The sequence below is a fragment of the Pinus tabuliformis genome, chromosome 3_2 (genome assembly GCF_031772625.1).
Source record: "Pinus tabuliformis cultivar Carrire ecotype Pingquan chromosome 3_2, CPIR1, whole genome shotgun sequence".
NCBI lineage: Eukaryota > Viridiplantae > Streptophyta > Pinopsida > Pinales > Pinaceae > Pinus > Pinus tabuliformis.
The window spans coordinates 160,514,082-160,534,826 of NC_142302.1; positions in this window are offsets into that span (position 1 = coordinate 160,514,082).

Below are 20,745 nucleotides of genomic sequence, written 5' to 3' on the forward strand. Positions count from 1 at the left end.
CATAATTTCTTATGAATGCAATTCTTTAAAAAGCATTGAGGATGCGGAGAATAATAATTACAAAGGAAATTGTTGCAGTTGATTGGTCCTTAGAAGCTACCGAGGCATATGACATCAGCATGACATGACTTTGATATGGACACGTGGCAGTTAGATTCGAAAAAATTGGGTGGTTTAATAGGGAAAATACAGGTGACACATGTCACCACTAAGGAGATGCCATGTGGATTTGATGACATAAGCATGTTGTCATCTCAGAGGTCAGAAATTCATACGTTGTAGTTTTCGTATCTCCCTCGCAATTGCATTTGAAGAAAAGTTCCGATACTAGGGGCTCTGATGTCGTATTGGAACTTTGTCATGGTGTTTAAAGAACCAAGGACATGGAACAGGTCTAGCACCCAAGTGCTATGAAGTATTTCGGAGGTCAGAATTTCAGAACGCCCCCAAAATTGAAATAAGAAGGAAGTTTCGATACAGGGAGCTCCAATATATGTTGGCATCTGGACATAGAAACACAAAAGAGCCAAGAGCAAGAGAAGCAAACAAAGGAAGATAGGCCCCTGATAGGATCTGAAGGCCTTAGCACCTTAGCACTAAGCCGGTGGTCACATCTCTCAGTTCCATGGTGTAAAACAAGAAGGAGTTGAGCAAAAGGAGCTAAATGTAAAATCAGAAACTCCCGATTTCGGAAGATCATTATAATGAAATTTATGGCATGTAGGAGCTTCGATATTGTAGCACCTAAGGGCTATACTGGTGGTCACAGGCAGTGGCCATATGAGAAAGAAACAAATAAGGAGGCTAAGCACTAAGGGGCTATAGGCATTAAAACTGTGAGATTTTGTAGGATCTTTTTACTAATAATTTACGAAATGAAAAGCTTTGATATTGTTGTACAAAGGTATATGAAGGCATATGGGGATGAATGGGTTAACAACTAAGTAAATTATTACAGAATGTTTGTGTCGCCGGAGTAATGGCGGCTACAGAAATCGTTGGGTCAAGACAAAGAGGACCATGATTTGTAGAGGTATTAGTTGACTCTAGAACAACCATGCTTGAGCTTTTTGGCATGTTAATGAAGAATTAAATGTAAAATATGGCTAAGTGTAGAAGTGTTGATCACAATACAGGAGAACCATGCCAGAAGTACACCCTGATCTCTATGAGCAGTTAAGAAGGATGGAGAGCCATGTTATGTGTGCAGACAAACTTCATGATTACTCTCATTGGAGTGTGCAGATGGACTAAAGATTTAATTCTCGAGTAAGGAGAATGCTCAGGAGCCCATTCGTCATGTTTAATGCAGTTGAAGAGACAAATTCAGATGCAACAATAGGATGGAGATCCATGCAAAGGTAAACTCGGGCAGTGTGGAAACTGGCAGCAGAGGGAACATCAAGTTTAGTGCAATAGAGGAACACAACTTAGGAGATCAGATGAGAAAAGTGGGGGAAAGTAGCATTGTGTAGAGAAGATTCATGTGGAGAGCTCTGTGTTGAGAGTGCCTAAGTAGAAGAAAGAGACCTCGAGAGAGATCTTGTGCTACTGTACGAAAGGCCGAAGGTGACTCTGCAGAGGAAGAAGGAAGAGAAGAGTGTGATGTTGTGTGCAGTGGACAGAGGGCTGAGAGCAGTATGATGTTGTGGTGGTGACAATAGGCTATTGTAGGGTGAGAAGAGTGGGTAGTGTAACGCCCTCCTCCCACATCTACCCAAACAACCGACCAGCATGTGTGAACATATGATGAGAGACTACTATGATATGATTCGACCTCGTAAGTCACGTTAAGGAAATGGAACAGATGGAAACACACCATACATACATTAATTATTAGCTACAGGGCCCTCAGGAACTAGTCCAATACTTTAGACAACTTTCCTTGGGGTCCCATTGAACTTTTGGACAACTTAAGCCTCATTCGCTCTATGCTATAGGCATGAGGGCGGCCAGAAACCCAAAGTCACTCTCATAGGATTTCTTGCCAACAACCAGAGACTAAAACTATCAGTGTTATGCTAGTGACTCTGGGATTTGAGCCAATTTTTCAGGCGAGAGCCTAGGTCACTGCCCATAATTGAACTATCTCTTCAAATCAGTAAAATAACATGGAAATGATAGTACTAAAGAAAATACTTGTTCAGGACCTTAACTAGACCCCTACTAGCCACAAAAGGCATTTTGTCAAACATATCACGAATATGTAATCTACATGTGTAAATAAAAGTTCTGAGCATAGGGGTCTTATACTTAGCTAAGAATCGCTAAGAACCATTGATTCCTCAACACATAAACTACCATTCCATCCATTAGGTCATAGATACACTAATCATTCAATTACAAGTAAAAACATGATGAGAGCCACACATGGATGCTGTCATAAAACACATACATAACCAACATAATAACAACAAAAGATACTCATGAAAGTACACTCATATAGACCGCATATAATCCATCAAAATTATCATAGAAATACAAGGAGAAATAACATTTCATTAATGATGCAAAATCCTAACCCGGGATGGGACTTCCACGTTCCACTCGATCGTAGAATGGCTGAACCAAATCTCTCTTCAGCCATTCACCACTGTGCCATATTCCAAGCATGAATGTGGGATCTCATAGAACACATCAATCAAAACTCATCCATGGCTTCCAAAGGCCATCCACCTCAACCCATTAAGCAATGATTCCACCTCATGGTCGGACATCACAAAACCATCATCAGATTGGTCTCCATCCAAGCCTTCCAGGGCTTCTAAAGTATTTGTTCCAACCAAGGCTTCCAGGACTAGTAACTCAACCCACAGCTGCCGTCGGGCTTCTAAAGCGTTTGTACAACCAAGGCTTCCAGGACTAGTAACTCAACCCACAACTGCCATCGGGCTTCCAAAGCGTTTGTACAACCAAGGCTTCCAGGACTAGTAACTCAACCCACCAAGGGCTTCTAGAAAAATTTTCCAACCATGGCTTCCAGGACTAGTAACTCAACCCAAGTTGTTACAGGGATTCTAGAGCGTTTGTCCAACCAGGGCTTCCAGGAACTAATAACTCAACCCAAGCTATGGAAACATGAGAACCAACCAAAAACAAACAATGAAAGTAAACCCATAATCACCATATTTATCTAGGAAATGGCAAGGCTAAGCAATCCACTGTCAATCCATGCAATCCTCCATGCCAATGATAGATCACAATGAAGAAATGACATGCATGTGCCATGCATGCCAAATCTAGTGAAGGAAACATACATGCAACTTGGTACCTGTAAGCAAATCTGATGTAGTTGTTGATCCTGATGCCTTCTTGCGATTTCCAACACTTCCTTTGCCTTCTTTCCCTAAGAATCCAAGTATGCCATACCCACCAAGAGTGCTCCAAGAAAACTCTAAGTCTCCAAGAGTATGAGAGAGAGAAGAATGAGATAGCTCGAAAACTGAACTGACAAAAGGTTACCAACTGATCCTCAGAAGCCTTTTTATGAATGAGGCCTCTATTTGTTCATTTTCCATTATTTCCTTCATTTTCCTCCTCACATGCAACCTGTGACCTTTCACCTCCCTTTTCTCCTAATTTCCATCATTTTCATAAATAAATGTGCCAAAAATTCCATTTTGCCTTTCCAAATCCTTATCCATGCCTTTTCTAGTTTCCTTAGCCATAACAATCACAAGTGATCCCCATCACTAGGATTCTTCCCAACATTCAACTTGGAATAAGTGTCCCATCATCCGTGGTTATTATTTTGCCTTTATTTACTTTTATTATATGAAATTTTCACTAGGGTTGTTACAGAACCCTCCCCCCTTGGGGGAACACCGTCCTCGGTGTTCAACAACACCTATAACCACAAAAATGTTGTAAACAAAATATATACTTCCAATGGAGCTTTATAACTTAGCTCGATGCAGTATTTACAATGATCAACCTACTGAAAAGCAAACCAACATAATAACATGACATCATAACATCATACTGCATAGTGGATATTTATAACATATCTCATGATGGTATTTACATCCTTATACATATGTACATAAACCAACATCATCAAAACATATACCAAAACACTAAGACAAAACTGCTTTGCCTCAATCGACAAACAAGGAAGGATACATAGACCGCATCTGGTCCGCCATCTCCCATGTAGCTTCATCAGGCCCAAAGTGCTTCCACTGCACCTTAACTTTCTCGATTGCTCGGTTTCGAAGAACGAGCAACTTTTCTCTGCAATATACACTAAGGCGCTAGCTGGAATTCTCCATCTGGTTCCACCTGCAATATAGACCAATCAATCACATGATCAACATCCTTAACATACTTCTTAAGCAAATATACATGGAAAGCATCATGGAATTTCACTGTCGGAGGCAGTGCAAGTCGATAGGATAATAGCCCAATCCTCTCGACGATGCTGAAGGGTCCAAAAAATCGTGGTGCCAACTTGGCACATGATCCAATCCGTAAGGAGCTCTTCTTCGGTTTGATGCGGAAGTACAACTATTCCCCAATTTGGAACTCCTTGAACAACCTATTCCTATATACATAACTCTTTTTCCTATCCTGTGCTGCCTTTATATTCTTATTTATAGCCTGCATTTCCTGTTCCATGTCTGCCAACATGTCTGGTCCAATCAACACCCTGTTAATCGGATCACTCCAACTGATAGGAATATTGCAACTCTGCCCATACAATGCCTCAAATAGACTCATCTTCAAATTTTCCTGATACTCGTTATTGTAAACAAACTCTACAAATGGAAGATACTCTTCCCACTTTCACTGCTGATGCATCACATACATCCTCAACATGTCCTCCAATATCCTATTGACCCTCTCTATCTGTCCATTTGTATGCGAATGATAAGTCGTACTGAAGACCAACTTTATGCCCAAACCTGCAAACAACTCCTTCCAAAACTTAGAAGTGAACTTTGCATCCTTGTCTGACCCAATATTCTTCGGAACACCATGTAGTATGACCACATCTCAGATGAATACCTGTGCTACATCTCTAGCTAAGAATGTGGACTTCACCAAAATGAAATGTGCAACCTTCGTCAACCTGTCCATAATAACCATAATGGAATAATGTTGTCTCACTGTCTTCGGCAACCCTGTGATGAAGTCCATGGAAATGACTTCCCATTTCCACTGTAGAATCACAATTTTCTATAGTAGTTCACCCAGATGCTTACATTCTACTTTCACTCGCTGAAAATAAAAACATCTAGCCACAAACTCTGCCACATCCCTCTTCAAATTTGACCAATAGTAAAATCTCTTCACTGTAGTTAATGTATTCTGATAACCTAGGTGACCTGAATAAAGTTTCACATGAAACTCCCTCAAAATCACCTTCTTGAGCTCACTGTTATCTGATACATATATCCTGTCTCAGAACCTGACCATCCCATCTGTTGTAAGACAATAATCCATACCTTGTGTACCTACACCTGTACCACTACCTGTACTTGTACATGTACCATCACCTATACCTGCATCCTGTCGCAACCTGTGCACAATATCCATGTATCTGACATCCTGCTGACCTTCCTGCAAGATCGTATCCTGTAAGTTTGTCCCATATGATCTCATAGCTACCAAGTGATTTACTTGTACCGACTTCTAAGAGCATCTGCCACCTTGTTCTCTTTACCTTTGATGTAACTGAACTCGAAATAAAACTCACTGATCATGGCCAACCATCTAGCCTACCTAGCATTCAGATTCGTCTAGTCAAACAAATACCTCAACCCAATGTGATCACTCATAAGTACAAACATTCTACCAACAAGATAGTGTCTCTACATCTTCAATGCATGTATGATTGCTGCTAACTCTAAATCATGTGTCGGGTAGTTCTGCTCGTGCTCGTTTAGTTTCCAGTACTCATAACATACCACATGTCCATCCTGCATAAGGACTCCACCAAGTCCTCTCTTACAAGCATATGTGCATACCACAAACTCTTTGTCCAGATCTGCAATTTTTTGTAGCACTGGTGCATGTGTCAACAACTGCTTAAGTTGCTCAAAGTTATCCTCACACTCCTTAGTCTATTTGAACTTCTTACCTTTCCTTTGCAATGATGTGATAGGATAAGCAATGTGTGAGAAGTTCCTGATGAACCTCCTATAGTAGCCTGCCAAACCCATGAAATATATCATCTCATCCACACTCTTAGGAGTTACCCACTCCATGATGGCCCTTATCTTCTCTGGATCTACTACAATGCCCTCCTTGGAGACAACATGCCCCAAGTAGTGTACCTCAGTCTGAAAGAAACTACACTTGTTGAGCTTAGCATACAACTGATTCTCTCTCAACAACATCAACACTACTACTAAATGTTTGGCATGCTCTTTTGCATTTTTAGAATATACCAATATATCATCAATGGACACAATAAAAAACTTATCAAAATATGGACGCAACACATTATTCATCAAACACATAAATGTAGTTGGAGCATTAGTTAAGCCAAATGGAACAACGACAAACTCATAATGCCTGTACTTGGTCCGAAAAGCGGTCATGTAAATGTCTTCCTCTTTGATGCGTACCTGATGATATTTGGATCTCAAGTCAATCTTTGAGAACATTGTTGCTCCCTTTAGCTGATCGAACAAGTCATCAATCCTCGACAAAGGGTACCTGTTCTTGATAGTCACTTTGTTCAACTACCTGTAGTCAATGCATAATCTGAGGGTTCCATCTTTCTTCTTCACAAACAAGACCGACGCGCCCCATGGTGATACACTCGACCTAATGTATCCCTTGTCTGACATTTCCTTCAACTGCAACTTTAACCCAACCAACTCAGCTGTGCTCATCCTATAATGTGCTTTTGATGCCGGAGATACCCCTGGCACTAACTCAATCGAAAATTCTACTTCCCTGTGACGTGGAAACTCTGTAATGTCCTTAGGAAATACATACTTGAACTGCTATAAAACTAGGTACCTTCTCAACACATCTATATCCTCAACTTCCTTACCCTTATCACTAGAAATGTGCATTGCGAATAACTTTCACCCTTTCCTGTGACTACGCTTTGCTTTCATAGTTGTCACCATCCTAACTGATGTACCTTTCTTCTTACCCTATAAGACTCTTGGTTCTCCATTGTCATCAACACACTCATTGGCTTTATCATAATAGTCTACCTTGGTTCTATGAAGATACATCTAGTCCATGCCCAACAACATACTGTATGAACCCAACGGTAATACATTCAAATGTGCTGCAGTAGGCATACCATTCAAATCAAATTCATAAGCTCTTACCCAATGATGAACTCGTTTATTTGTACCTGTAGCCAACTGTACTAACCAAGGCTCTGCATGCAATTCCTTACTCAAACCACACTTTTCCACCAAGTTAGGACTAACATAGCTATAATTAGATCCATGGTCAATCAAAATAGAAATAACTTGATCACAAATCTTACCATCCATCTCAATGATAGATACCTGATGCTTTGCCTGTTTGTTATCCAATGCTGCATAGATATGCAGAATACTATGACCAACGTCCCCAATAGTATGTGCCTCCTGTGCACTATATATTTGAGGTATGCCACCCTGATTCTGCGGGCAATCTCTCCTACGATGATCCTTGCCACAAATCCAACACTCTATAGGCTTCCAGCCTATCTCCTCGTTTTGTTCTCCTGATTGGAATCCCTGTCCTCTATATAATGCATTGAGCTTCTTAGGTGGTGTGACATTCTCCGTGTTACCCATATCTTGAGGTCTTGCTCTTTTTCTGTCCCATTTACATTTGTTCTTTGCATTACCTCTCCATTCTGGCTTAGTCTTGGTTGTGTGCTTCGATTGTTCATAGAAATGCCTTAGCTTCCAAATGGCCTCCTCCAATGATCTAGGCTCATCGAACTCAATTCTATCTTTAAATGCAATCGGTAACCTCAAAATCCTCACCACATAAATCTACAAACTCTAACCAATTAATGAACCTCTGAATCTTGGCCTTTTCCTATGTGAGATAAGACACATACCTTAGTAACTCTAAGAACCTTCTAGTGTACTCATCATCTGTCATGGAACCCATCTTTAGCTCATAAAATTATTTTGCTCTGTCATCGAAGTATCTCTCTAACAAGTGCTTCTTCTTGAATAGCTACTCAAACTCACTATAAGTCAAATCCTCCTCATGAATACATCTACAATTCTTCACATATTCCCACCAAATGTTTTCTTTACCTTTGAGACTAAATGTAGCCACTCTAGCTTTCATGTTCTTTGAATAGTCATGCAACTTGAGCAATTTCCTCATGCGAAGCAACCATGCCTCTACATCCTGTGGTTTCGTCATCTCTCCATCAAATGTTGGTGGCTTCGCTTTCTTAAACTCATCCGAAAAATATCCCATATCACTTCTCTTGTAAGGATGATACCGATGACGATCATGGTGCTTATCTGAATCAAAACTAGAATCATACATGTGTCTATCCCTTCTCCTATCTAGAGTGTCCAACCATCTGCCATCTCTAATTGTGTCATCTCTATCTGACCTGTGACCCACCATGCGACTGCATACCATATGCCCCATTAGTTTTATCCTCCTGCTCATAGCTAAGCCGACGTGGTCCATGTCATTGCAAATCTGACAAACTCTGAAGTATTACTACATTTACCTCTGCTTGTTTCTCATGTGCTTGTACAATTCTGTCATTATCTTCCTTATAACTACTTATTTCTTCCTTTAAGATTCTCAGTGTAACTACCAAATCGGAAGGGTTCCCAACACCATACTGCTCTTCGGATTCATAGGGATTTGATATTTCTCCCTGCAAGGTATATCACGTCAGCTAACCAAATCACAATAAACCAGTGTACCTTAGTATATCTCGGGGACCTTGTCTGCAAGATCAACAAATCAGAACGATACATGTATAACATAATCATGATAGCATATAGAAACATGAAACATAAAACATAAGAATATGACCATGCAATCGTCATACTAGCTAGGGTCTAGTCATCAATGCATGAACTCAACAACAACACACACCACAACCTCATACATGACAACCACCATCATTACGTCACTATACAATTGACCACATGCAACCATGAACATGAATAAGCGATGCATAACCATCCACACATATGCATAAGCATGTATGATCAAGCGTGAATGAACGATACTTGAAATCAAACCTGCAAGAATGATACATGCAACCAAGCATACCAAAATGTAACCAATCAAGCAAGATTGCAATCAAAATACTACAATGATACATGGAAGCGACATAAATCGACATGTAACCAGCCATACACTCACAACGCTCCATTCCACCACAACAACCTCAAGTTTCACATGACGACATCACTACAACCATGAACAACATCATGCAAATTCAACAAGCACATGGAATGAAAGTGTGAGAGGCACACAAGCAACTGACATGCATGCATTACCAATGCATAGCCCATCTAGTCCAAGGGGTGAACCATGCTCTGATACCACTTTGAACACCCTCCTCCCACACCTACCCAAGCAATCGGCTAGCTGGGGTAAACATGCAACGAGAGGCCACTACGATATGATTTGACCTCCTAACTCACGTTAAGGAAGTGGAACCGACAGAAACACACCATACAGACATTATTTATCAACTACATGACCCTCAAGAACAAGTCCAATACTTTAGACAACTTGCCTTGGCGTCCCACTGAAATTTTGAACAACTTAAGCCTCAGTCGCTCCCATGCTATCGGCATGAGGGCGACCAAAAACCCAAAGTCGCTCTCACAGGCTTACCTGCAGCGACAAGAGACCAAAAATGTCAGTGCTATGCCAACGACTCTGGGATTTGAGCCAATTTTTCAGGCCTAGAGCCCAGGTCACTATGCATAATTGAACCATCTCTTCAAATCAATAAAGTAACATGGAAATGATAGTACTAAAGCAAATACTTGTTCAAGACCTTGACTGGACCCCTACTAGCCACAACAAGCATTTAGTCAAACATATCAAAAATAGTAATCTACAACTGTAAATAACAGTTCTGAGCATAGGGGTCTCATACTTAGCTGAGAATTGCTAAGAACCATTGATGCCTCAACACATCAACTACCATTCCATCCATTAGGTCATAGATACATTGATCATTCAATTACAAGTAAAAACATGATGAGAGCCACACATGGTTGCTATCATAAAACACATACATAACCAGCATAATAGCAACATAAAATACTCATGAAAGTACATTCATATAGACCACATATCATCCATCAAAATTCTCATAGAAATACAAGGAGAAATAACCTTTCATTAATGATCCAAATCCAAACCCGGGATGGGACTTCCACATTCCACCCGACCATAAAATGGTTGAACCAAATCTGTCTTCGGCCATTCAGCCTCGTGCCATATTCCAAGCATGAATGTGGGATATCATAGAACACATCAATCAAAACTCATCCAGGGCTTCTAGAGGCCATCCACCTCAACCCATCAAGCAATGATTCCACCTTATGGTCAGACATCACAAAACCATCATCAGATTTGTCTCCATCCAAGCCTTCCAGGGCTTCTAGAGCGTTTGTTCCAACCAAGGCTTGCAGGACTAGTAACTAAACCCACCAAGGGATTCCAGAGCATTTTTCCAACCAAGGCTTCCAGGACTAGTAACTCAACCCAAGTTGTTACAGGGCTTCTAGAGCGCTTGTCCAACCAGGGCTTCCAAAAACTAATAAATCAACCCAAGCTAAGGAAACATGAGAGCCAACCAAGAACAAAAATGAAATTAAACTCGAAATCACCATGGCTATATAGGAAATGGAAAGGCTAGGCAATCCACTGTCAATCTAGGCAGTCCTCCATGCCAATGACAAATCACAACTAAGAAACCACATGCATGTGCCATCCATGCCAAAACTAGTGAAGGAAACATACATGTAACTCGGTACCTGCAAGCAAATCTAATGTAGTTGCTGATACCGATGCCTTCTTGCGCTTTCCTACTCTTCCTTTTCCTTCTTGCTCCAAGAATCCAAGTATGCCACACCCACCAAGAGTGCTCCAAGAAAACTCTAAGTCTCCAAGAGTATGAGAGAAAGAGAATAATGAGAGAGCTCCAAAATTGAAGTGACAAAAGGTTACCATCTTATCCTCAGAAGCCTTTTTATGAATGAGGCCTCTATTTTCTTCATTTTCCATTATTTTCCTTCATTTTCCTCCTCACATGCAACCTGTGACCTTTCACCTCCATTTTCTCCTAATTTCCATTATTTTCATAAATAAATGTTCAAAAAATTCCATTTTGCCTTTCCAAATCCTTAGCCATTCCTTTGCCAATTTCCTTAGCCATAAGCAATCACAAGTGATCCCCATCACTAGTATTTTGCCCAACATTTAGCTTGGAATAAGTGTCCCCTCATCCATGGTTATTATTTTTCCTTTATTTACTTTTATTATATGGAATTTTGACCAGAGTTGTTACAAGCTGAGACAAAGTCCTACATGGGCAAAGGGCTGAAGAGAACATAGCTGATATTAGGCAGAGTGGCTGTCAATAATAATGAACATTGAGTTCCTAGTTGAATGTGGGTTGGAGCCTGCAAACAGGGAGTTGGTGCTTCCATCTCTAGTGTGTGCTTGAGAGGGCTTGGGGGTTGGTGCCTCCTACAAGTTGGTGCTTACAACAAATCCGTGAGTTTGGTGCTTCACATGGTGCTTCTGGTAAGCTGGACAAGTGTCTATAAATGAAGGGAGTTGGTGCTTCTTGCTAGTGGGTGCTAGCAAACAATCAAAGGGAGTTGGTGTTTCCTGTTAGTGGTGGCCCACAAAGCATATTGATGAAATAGAGTAGGTGCTCTTATTTTACATCAATAACAACAACAAGCTTTGGTGGTTTTTTCCTGAAAGGGTTTCCACATAAAAACTTTGTGTTCATGTGTTTTTTGCTCATGATGTGCATGACTGTGTTGTGATATGGCTGTTGTTATGGTTGTTAATGGTTGCTCACATATAATGGATGCCAATTTCGAATGAAGAAATATAGATTGGCATAAAGTTAAAATTAGCCTTAATACTTATTCACCCCCCTCTCAGTGATAACATCGTTTCTAACAATTGGTATCATAGACGGTTCCTTCAGGAATAGCTTAATCGCTAGAAGGTAGATCAAAGGGAAATAATGGCTAATTGATTTTGGCTAACAGTAGTAGGAGTTCCATTTTTAAACACGTCAAACTATGTACTCTGGAAGGTTAGAATGGAAACCTGTTTAACAACTTTAGATGTTGATATATGGCACTCTGTATTGAATGGAAAAAAGAGTGAGAAGAATGAGAAAGACAAGGAGGTTATCATGGAAGGGATGTCTAAGATGGATGCTGATAAAGTAAGGAATTGTGAGATAGCGAGGAAAATGATAGAGATACTGCAATGTCTGTGTGGAGGAGATGGCCAGGTGGATCAAGAGAAGGCTGAAGAACCTTTTTTCTCAAGCAGTGAACCAGAACATGAAGATGTTGGTGCTGGAAATGATAAATAGAAGAAGAGAAGGAAGAAGGAAGAAGAAAGCATCCTAGAAAAGAGTTGCTGAGAAGATAAAAGATCTTCTTATTAATGGTAAAGTTGCTTCTCATCACTCTTGGGATGATGATGAAAAAGTAGAGGAGAGACTAGACTGCTCTGAAGGTAAGTTATTTCCTTGTGATGAATGTAAAGAAATAGGTCATTCATTATCTAGATGTTCATGTGAATCACTTGAAGATAGAGATAGCCATGCATCTAGTAGTAGTAATGAGGATAGACCCACTTTAGGAGCAATAGAAAATGAGGGATCCTCTGAAGGAGAAGAGAATATATCTCGTGAAGAGAATAGGGGTATCACTTAAAGTGATGAATATGGAATACGCCTTAGACCTCTGGAAGACTCCATAGACACAAATATGGGTTTAGATCTATGTGGTGACTCAACTAGCACCTCTAATAGTGAAGAGAAGGACCTGAATGAAATGATCTACTTTAGAAAAAAGTTGATCTTTTCTCTAAAGGAGATCAAAGACCTATCAGAGGAAAATCTAAAACAAGAGGATCAACTGAAAATTTATGAGCTTGAGAATGAAAAGTTGAGTAAAACAATAGTAAATACTAATGATCAACAAGAAGAGGCTAGTAGGTTGAGTGGGACATTGACCAATCAATTGAGTAAGAAAGAAGCTTACTGTGAGAGACTATAGAATGAAGTAGTCTCATTCATACATGACTTAGAAAAATCAAATAAAGAGTTGTCTTAATATTAGAAGCTTGTGGAGAGAAAGAAAGCCTTGGATGAGATTCTTGTCAAGCAACGATCCCCTCTCATCAAGGCTAGTTTGGGTTTCAAAGAAAAACCAAGCTCCAATATTGCGATAGATGAAGGGTCAACTTCCCAAGTATAGGAAGCTTGAGGTTCTAACAACAATAGAGAAAAATAATTCGTTGAACTCCAACATTAAGGAAAGCAACAACATCGAAAGAATAAAAGGCAACAAGAGAAGGATAAGAAGGAGAAACAAGTAGAGCAAGGGGAGCATGTCACATTCGTCCAGTTTATGGAGGACACATGGCGATAGTTGATTGGTCCTCAGAAGTTGATGAGGCAAATGATGTTAGCATGGCATCGCTGTCCTATGGACACGTGGCAGTTAGATTCGGAAAAATTGGGTGGCATAATATGGAAAATCTAGGTGACATGTGTCACCACTAAGGAGATGCCACATGGAGTTGATGACATCAACATGACGTAATATCAGAGGTCAGAACTTCAGACGTTGGAGTTTTCGTAACTCCCTCGTAATTGTATTTGAAGAAAAGTTTCGATACCAGGGGCTTCAAAGTCATGTTGGCACATGGTCGTGGAGTTTAAAGAACTGAGGGCGTGGAGAAAGTTTGTCGCCCAAGTTCTATGAAGTATTTCAGAGGTTAGAATTTAAGAACTCCTCCGAAATTGAAATATGAAGGAAGTCCTAATATAGGGAGATCTGATGTATGTTGGCGTCTAGACGTAGAAACGCAAATGAACCAAGGGTGAGAGAAATCAACAAAGGAATATAGGCCCCTGATAGGATTTGAAGGCCTTATAACCTTAGCGCTAAACCATTGGTCACAACTCTTGGTTCCATGGTGTAAAACAAGGAGGAGTTGAGCAAAAGGAGCTAAAGGTAAAATCAAAAGATTGTGATTTTGGAATGTCATTATAATGAAAGTTATGACATGTAGGAGCTCCGATATTACAACACATAAGGGATATATTGATGGTCACAGGCAATGGTCATTTGAGAAAGAAATTGATAAGGAGGCTAAGCACTAAGGGGCTATAGGCATCAAAATTATGAGATCTCGTAAGATATTTTTAATAAGAAGTGACGAAATGAAAAAACTTTGTTATTATTGTACATAGGTATATGAAGGTGTATGGGGATGAATGGGTTGATAGCTAAGATGTAAATGCCTACAGAAGGTTGGCGTCTTAGGAGTAATGGCAGCTACAGAAATTGTTAGGTCAAGATAGAGAGGACCATGATTTGCAGAGGTAGCAGTTGACTCTAGAATGGTCATGCTTGATTTTTCTTGCACATTAATGAAGAACTAAATGTAAAAGATCACTAAGTGAAAAAGTGTTGATCATAGTACAGGAGAACCATTCCAAAAGTACACCTTGATCTTTGTGAGCAGTTAGAAGGATGGAGAGCCATGTTATGCATGCAGACAAAATTCATGATTAGTCTCATTGGAGTGTGCAAATGGACTAAGGATTTAATTCTCAAGTAAGGAGAATGCTTAGGAGCCCATTCCTCATGTTTAATGCAATGGAAGAGACCAAGTTAGGCGCAACAACAGGATGGAGATTCATGAAAATGTACACTCGGGCAATGTGGAAATAAGCAGTAGAGGCAGCATTGAGTTTAGTGCAATAGAGGAACAAAACTTAGGAGCTCAGATGAACAAAGTGTGGGAAAGTAGCATTGTGTAGAGAAGAGTCGTGTGGAGAGATTTGTGTTGAGAGTGCCTAAGAAAAGGAAAGAGACCCCGAGAGAGAGCAAGTGTTGTTGTGCGAAAGGCCAAAGGTGCCTGTGCAGAGGAAGAAGGCCGAGAAGAGTGTGATGTTGTGTGCAGTGGACAAAGGGCCGAGAGTAGTATGATGTTGTGGTGGTGATAGTAGGCTGTTGTAGAGTGAGTAGAGTGAGCAGAGATAGAGTGTTGCATGGGCCAAGGGCTAAAGAGAACAGAGTTGATATCAGGCAGAGTGGTTACCAATAATAGTGAATATTGAGTTCCTATTTGAGTGTGGGTTGGAGCCTGCAAACAGGGAGTCAATGCTTCCATATCTAGTGGGTGCTTGAGAAGGCTTGGGGGTTGGTACCTCCTGCAAGTAGGTGCTTGCATAAATCCAAGGAGCTGCAGGTTGGTGCTTCACATGGTGCTTTTAATAAGCTGGACAAATGTCTACAAATGGAGGGAGTGGGTGCTTCCTTCTAGTGGGTGCTAGCAAACAATCAAAGGGAGTTGGTGCTTCCTGTGAGTGGTGGCCCACAAAAAAATTAATTTAATAGAGTAGGTTCTCTTATTTTACATCAATAATAACAACAAGCTTTGGCGGTTTTTTCACGAAAAGGTTTCCACGTAAAACCTCTGTGTTTGTTTGTTTCTCATGATGTGTATGCCTATGTTGTGATATGGCTGCTGTTATGGTTGTTAATGGTTGCTCACATATAATGGATGCCAATTTTGAATGAAGAAATATAAATTCACATAAATTTAAAATTAGCCTTAATATTGATTCACCCCCCTCTTAGTATTAACATCGTTTGCAACACAAATCTATTACAATTTTACTACAACCCTTTCCACTACCATTAATACATTCTCTACCAAGGTGTCATATAAAAAGAATAATAGAACTTCCAACCCTTGGTATGATAAAAATTGTTAGGAAAGTGATTAGAGATGCTCCTAACAAAATTGTAAATCTTGGAAACATAAGTATATACAAAGCTCTTATCAAAAGGAAGAAAAGTTCATATATTAATAAGTGACAAGAGTGTCTTCTTCACCTTTCTAAAGTTGCGCCTATAAAGTTTTGGGAACATATACTTGTTTGTAAAACAAAAGAAAATCATTTAATCCTCTTAAAGAACATGGATATCTATCTTAAGAAGCTTTATGACTCCTTGTACACTATGGGCATCATATTAAACACTTCTATAAAGGAGGATATCTTTTATTTGGAAGACATGGAGTTTGGGATTAAGAAACTCACTAATGGGAAAGCTAGGGATATTGAAGGATTCTAAGTTGAACTATTCAAAATGGGAAGGTCTATCCTCATCCCTCATATCCAAAAGCTTCTCAATTTGGTAGTAAAACATGGCTTCCCCAAGATTTGGACGCAAAGCCTTATTGTGCATATCTTTAAAAGCGAGGACCAAAACATTCCCTTTAACTATAGGACCATTACGATTAGCCACATTTTAGCCAAACTGTATGGGATCATTTCAGAAAAGAAGATTAGCCTCTCTCTTGAAAGCCATGGTAAAAGAGCTAAAGGGAAATCTGGTTTTAAGAGACATCACTCAACTATAGATAATATTATCACTCTTAGGATAATTATCGAGGAGTGTCACAATAGTAAAATTGATCTCTTATGTTGTTTTGTTGACTTTAGAAAATATTTTGATATTATTCCTTGGGACAAGCTATGGAACATACTTGAAGAGATAATGGTTCCCCCTAAGTTGAGAATTGTTGTGATTTGACTTTATGAGAATGTTTTTGTCAAACTTAAGACCGCTGAGGGGTGGTCTAAATGAATTAAATGCAATATCAGAGTTAAGCAAGGGTGTCCCCTATTCCCTACCCTTTTTGGCATTTACATTGATAAGCCAGAAGAGTTTTTGGAAACTACAGGATGCAATGGCCCCGAGCTCACTGGTATGGTCATTACTCTTATCCTTGATGTTGACGATATCGTTATTCTAGCCAAAAGCCACGATGATACCGGAAAGCAACTTAAGATCCTCCATGATTACTGCTCCAAGATGGGTATGACGGTTAATACCATCAAGACTAAAGTCATGATAATTAAATACAAAAAGATCAACCATGGTAATTTCATCTAAAATAATTACTTGGAGTAGGTTTCTTCATACACATATTTAGGTATTGACATTCATCATTAGCTCAATTGGAATTATAGCATTGAGAAAAGGATTATTGGAGGCTAGAAATCTTATTATGAGCTTGAAAACAATTGTAAGTCCACTGATCTTTGGATTTGGAGTAAAAAACGGTTCCTTTTTGAGACTCTCGCCACCCCTGTTATTTTATATGGATGTGAGGTTTAGGGTTTCCATATATCCAAAGAGTAGTGGAGTAAGATCAAGATGATTCAAAAGCAATTTATAACCTGCAACCTCAAGATTAAAGGAAATATTCCCTATCATATCCTCTTGATATAAGCTAGAATTTCCCCCATTGAAAGAATGGCTATGTTTAGGTATTTGATGTATAATAATAATTTTTACAACATGGAAGCCAAGAGGATCCAAAAAATTGCTTCTAACTCTAGCCAAAAACCTCACCTTTGTGTGAAGCATGGATGGCATAAGGATGCCCAAACTTGGTGCGACCATTGGGGAATAAAGGAGGAGATCATCTTGGGGAATAAGGATAGTATTAAAAATATTATTACCTCCAAATTTAAGGATAACTTATGGGATGGTAAGGAGCTAGAGGGAAAAAGGAAGCTAAGATATTGTAAGAAGGTGATCAACCCCACCCTTGCTAACTAGAATTCCATGTTCTTGTGGGGTTCCTTATGTTGGAGAGACTGGTTGATCTATCAAAACTAGAATCCAAGAACATTTTTCTGACATTTAAAATAATCGTTCAAAAGACTATGCTCTTGCAGAACACTCCAATAAAACCAAACATCAAATTTGTATAGAAAAAACTAGCATCCTTGTCAAAATTGACCACTACTTCCATAGAAAATTTAGAGAGGCTACATAAATTAGTAAACATTCGAAAAACCTCAATAGGGATGAAGGATGGAGTATTAGTAAAAATTGGATTCCTACATTAACATCTAAAACATTATCTGACCAACCCCCTCACCTTAATTCTCCCAATAATTAAAGAAGCCTCACCCTGACTTATTATTTAATATTGTTTTTTATAATTCAAAAAACTCTCATTATTCATAACTTAAACACTCATACATTAAATAATTTTTTATTAATATTTAACTAACAACTTACCATATTTTTAAACACATCCTTAAACATTATTATTTACCAATAAATATCAATATTTTTTTCAATAAAATACTTAATCTATATTAATACACATAATTATATGATTTTTTGATAATATTTAATCCATATTAATACACATAATCATATGATCTTTGATAATTTAATATAACACACATTTTATACATTAATAAAATTCTCTTTTTAGGGTTTTTAGTGTCGACCATTTTTTCCACCTTATCGTTCCTATTTATATTCTACCTTGGTTTGATCAGTTTTACACATTTCATATTATCTTGAATATGAACCACAGTTGGGGGTTCGAAACATCGATTATCTAACTAAAATTATGCGATGGACCGGAAAACCATTTGAAACAAAATTACAATCGCAGAAATATGAAATCTAAAATTATAAGTATATTTCTATCTTGACTAGTACTGAGAAGAAAATGAACATTGCAAAGGTAAGTACTAATTCTCATGAGCTTTGAAGTGAAACCAGACGTTGGTTTATTCCCAAAACACCCCGGGACAAAAGAATATGTCACCTTTGTGATACTAAGAGGGTTGAAGATGAAAAACACTTTCTCTTAGATTGCTCAACTCTTACTTGCATGTGTTCTCATTTCAAAAAAAATTATCACACTACCAACCTTCTTGACTTGTTAAGTCAACAAAACTATAGTGATTTTGGAGCGCTTCTTTCCCTTCTTTTTTATCATAAAAATAAAATATTAAAGAGTCACAATTAATCTCTTACTTTCTTAAGGTCTGATAGACCGCATTATTCTTAGTGGATGCTCATCATCATCATCATCATCATCATATATCTTTGAAATTTATAATTTTGAAATATATATGCGTTTGTTATATATATATATATATATATATATATATATCTTTATTTTAATTTACAAATTTCCCTTAAAAATCTATATAATGAATATGTATATATATGTATATATTTGTTTTAAATAATGGCCTTCAATTTTGTAAAACTACATCAAAGTGGAAGGGGTTAGTTCACATTAAATATATTATTCATTATATATATATATATATATATATATATATATATATATATATATATATATATATATATATATAATTTTTCATTAAAATTATATTTTATTTTTAATCAATTTTTTTTGTTTATATATATATATATATATATATACAATCACATGTTATCATTTTTAAGAATAAAATTAACATAGTTATATCAATTAAATGATTAATAAATGTCAATAGACATCAAAACAATTACATAATGATACATTTCATATTATCAAAATTAAAAGAAAATCATAAAAATTAATTAAATTATCCAATATCTTCCCCATAACATAATAACATATCCAATATCTTCCCCATAACATAAATTAAAGTTTCGTTCATTAGAAACATATCCAATATCTTCCCCATAACATAATAATATAAAGTCCAGGGCTCTATATCCACCAACCCTACTACTTTTATCTAGTGTCCAGAAAATCCTCCCTATCCACCAACCTTACTACTTTTATCTAGTGTCCAGAAAATCCTCCCTGCAAATCATTCCTTCCGTTAACTCCCCACACTTTCCCGTGGGTTAAAGTGAAATTCAAATCACCTACAATTATTAAATTGTCTTGCTAATAACTTCACTTTGTAATGTCCATCCAAAATATTTCTCTATTTTCACATGGCTCATAAAAAATTATAACTTATAAAGAAAACCAAAAAGAGGGCACATATCCTTCCATTAAAAATTTGGCTTTATAAACAGAACAAGTGAAGTATCCTAAACGAGGGGACCATCATAAAAGAAGGCCTCTTGACATCCTACATGTGTTAATTTCCTTAAAATTCCATTTCACTAATAGCTTATCAAACACTTCAACAACCTTCTCAATAGTAAATATACTCTCCTGAATTATTACTACATTTTGACTATGAACTAAGAGAAAAAATTTGAGGGCATTGAAGTTAAGGGACCCCCCAAATCCATTTATGTTCAGAGAATTTATCTTCATTATGCAATCCTTTGTTTAGGGCACTCCGCTTTAAGGGCCCTAAAGAAGGGTTGGACATAATGTTCAGAGATACCTGAGCACACTGAATTTTTTTTCTTTGGGCCTCTTCCTCCCCCACCCCAAGGTTTGATGACTCAGGCTAAGCCCTCCTTCGAATTTCCTTCCCATAAGATAAAAAAATAATTTCTAGAATATAACCCTTCAAACCCTTCATCAACTGAAGACAAAAGATTTTAAAAATAACCCTTCTGATAAATAGAGACTCATAATACTTACCTCCTAAAGGCTGCATTACTTTTTGAATATTCAGTCCAAATTTCAAGGCTTTAAAAATTATATTATTGTTGATGCATATGTTGAAAGTTGTAACTAGTTTTGGACTTCATAATTGTATTTGACTCATGGCTTGATGTAATTATTGTACTTGCAAAAAGAGAGAAAAAG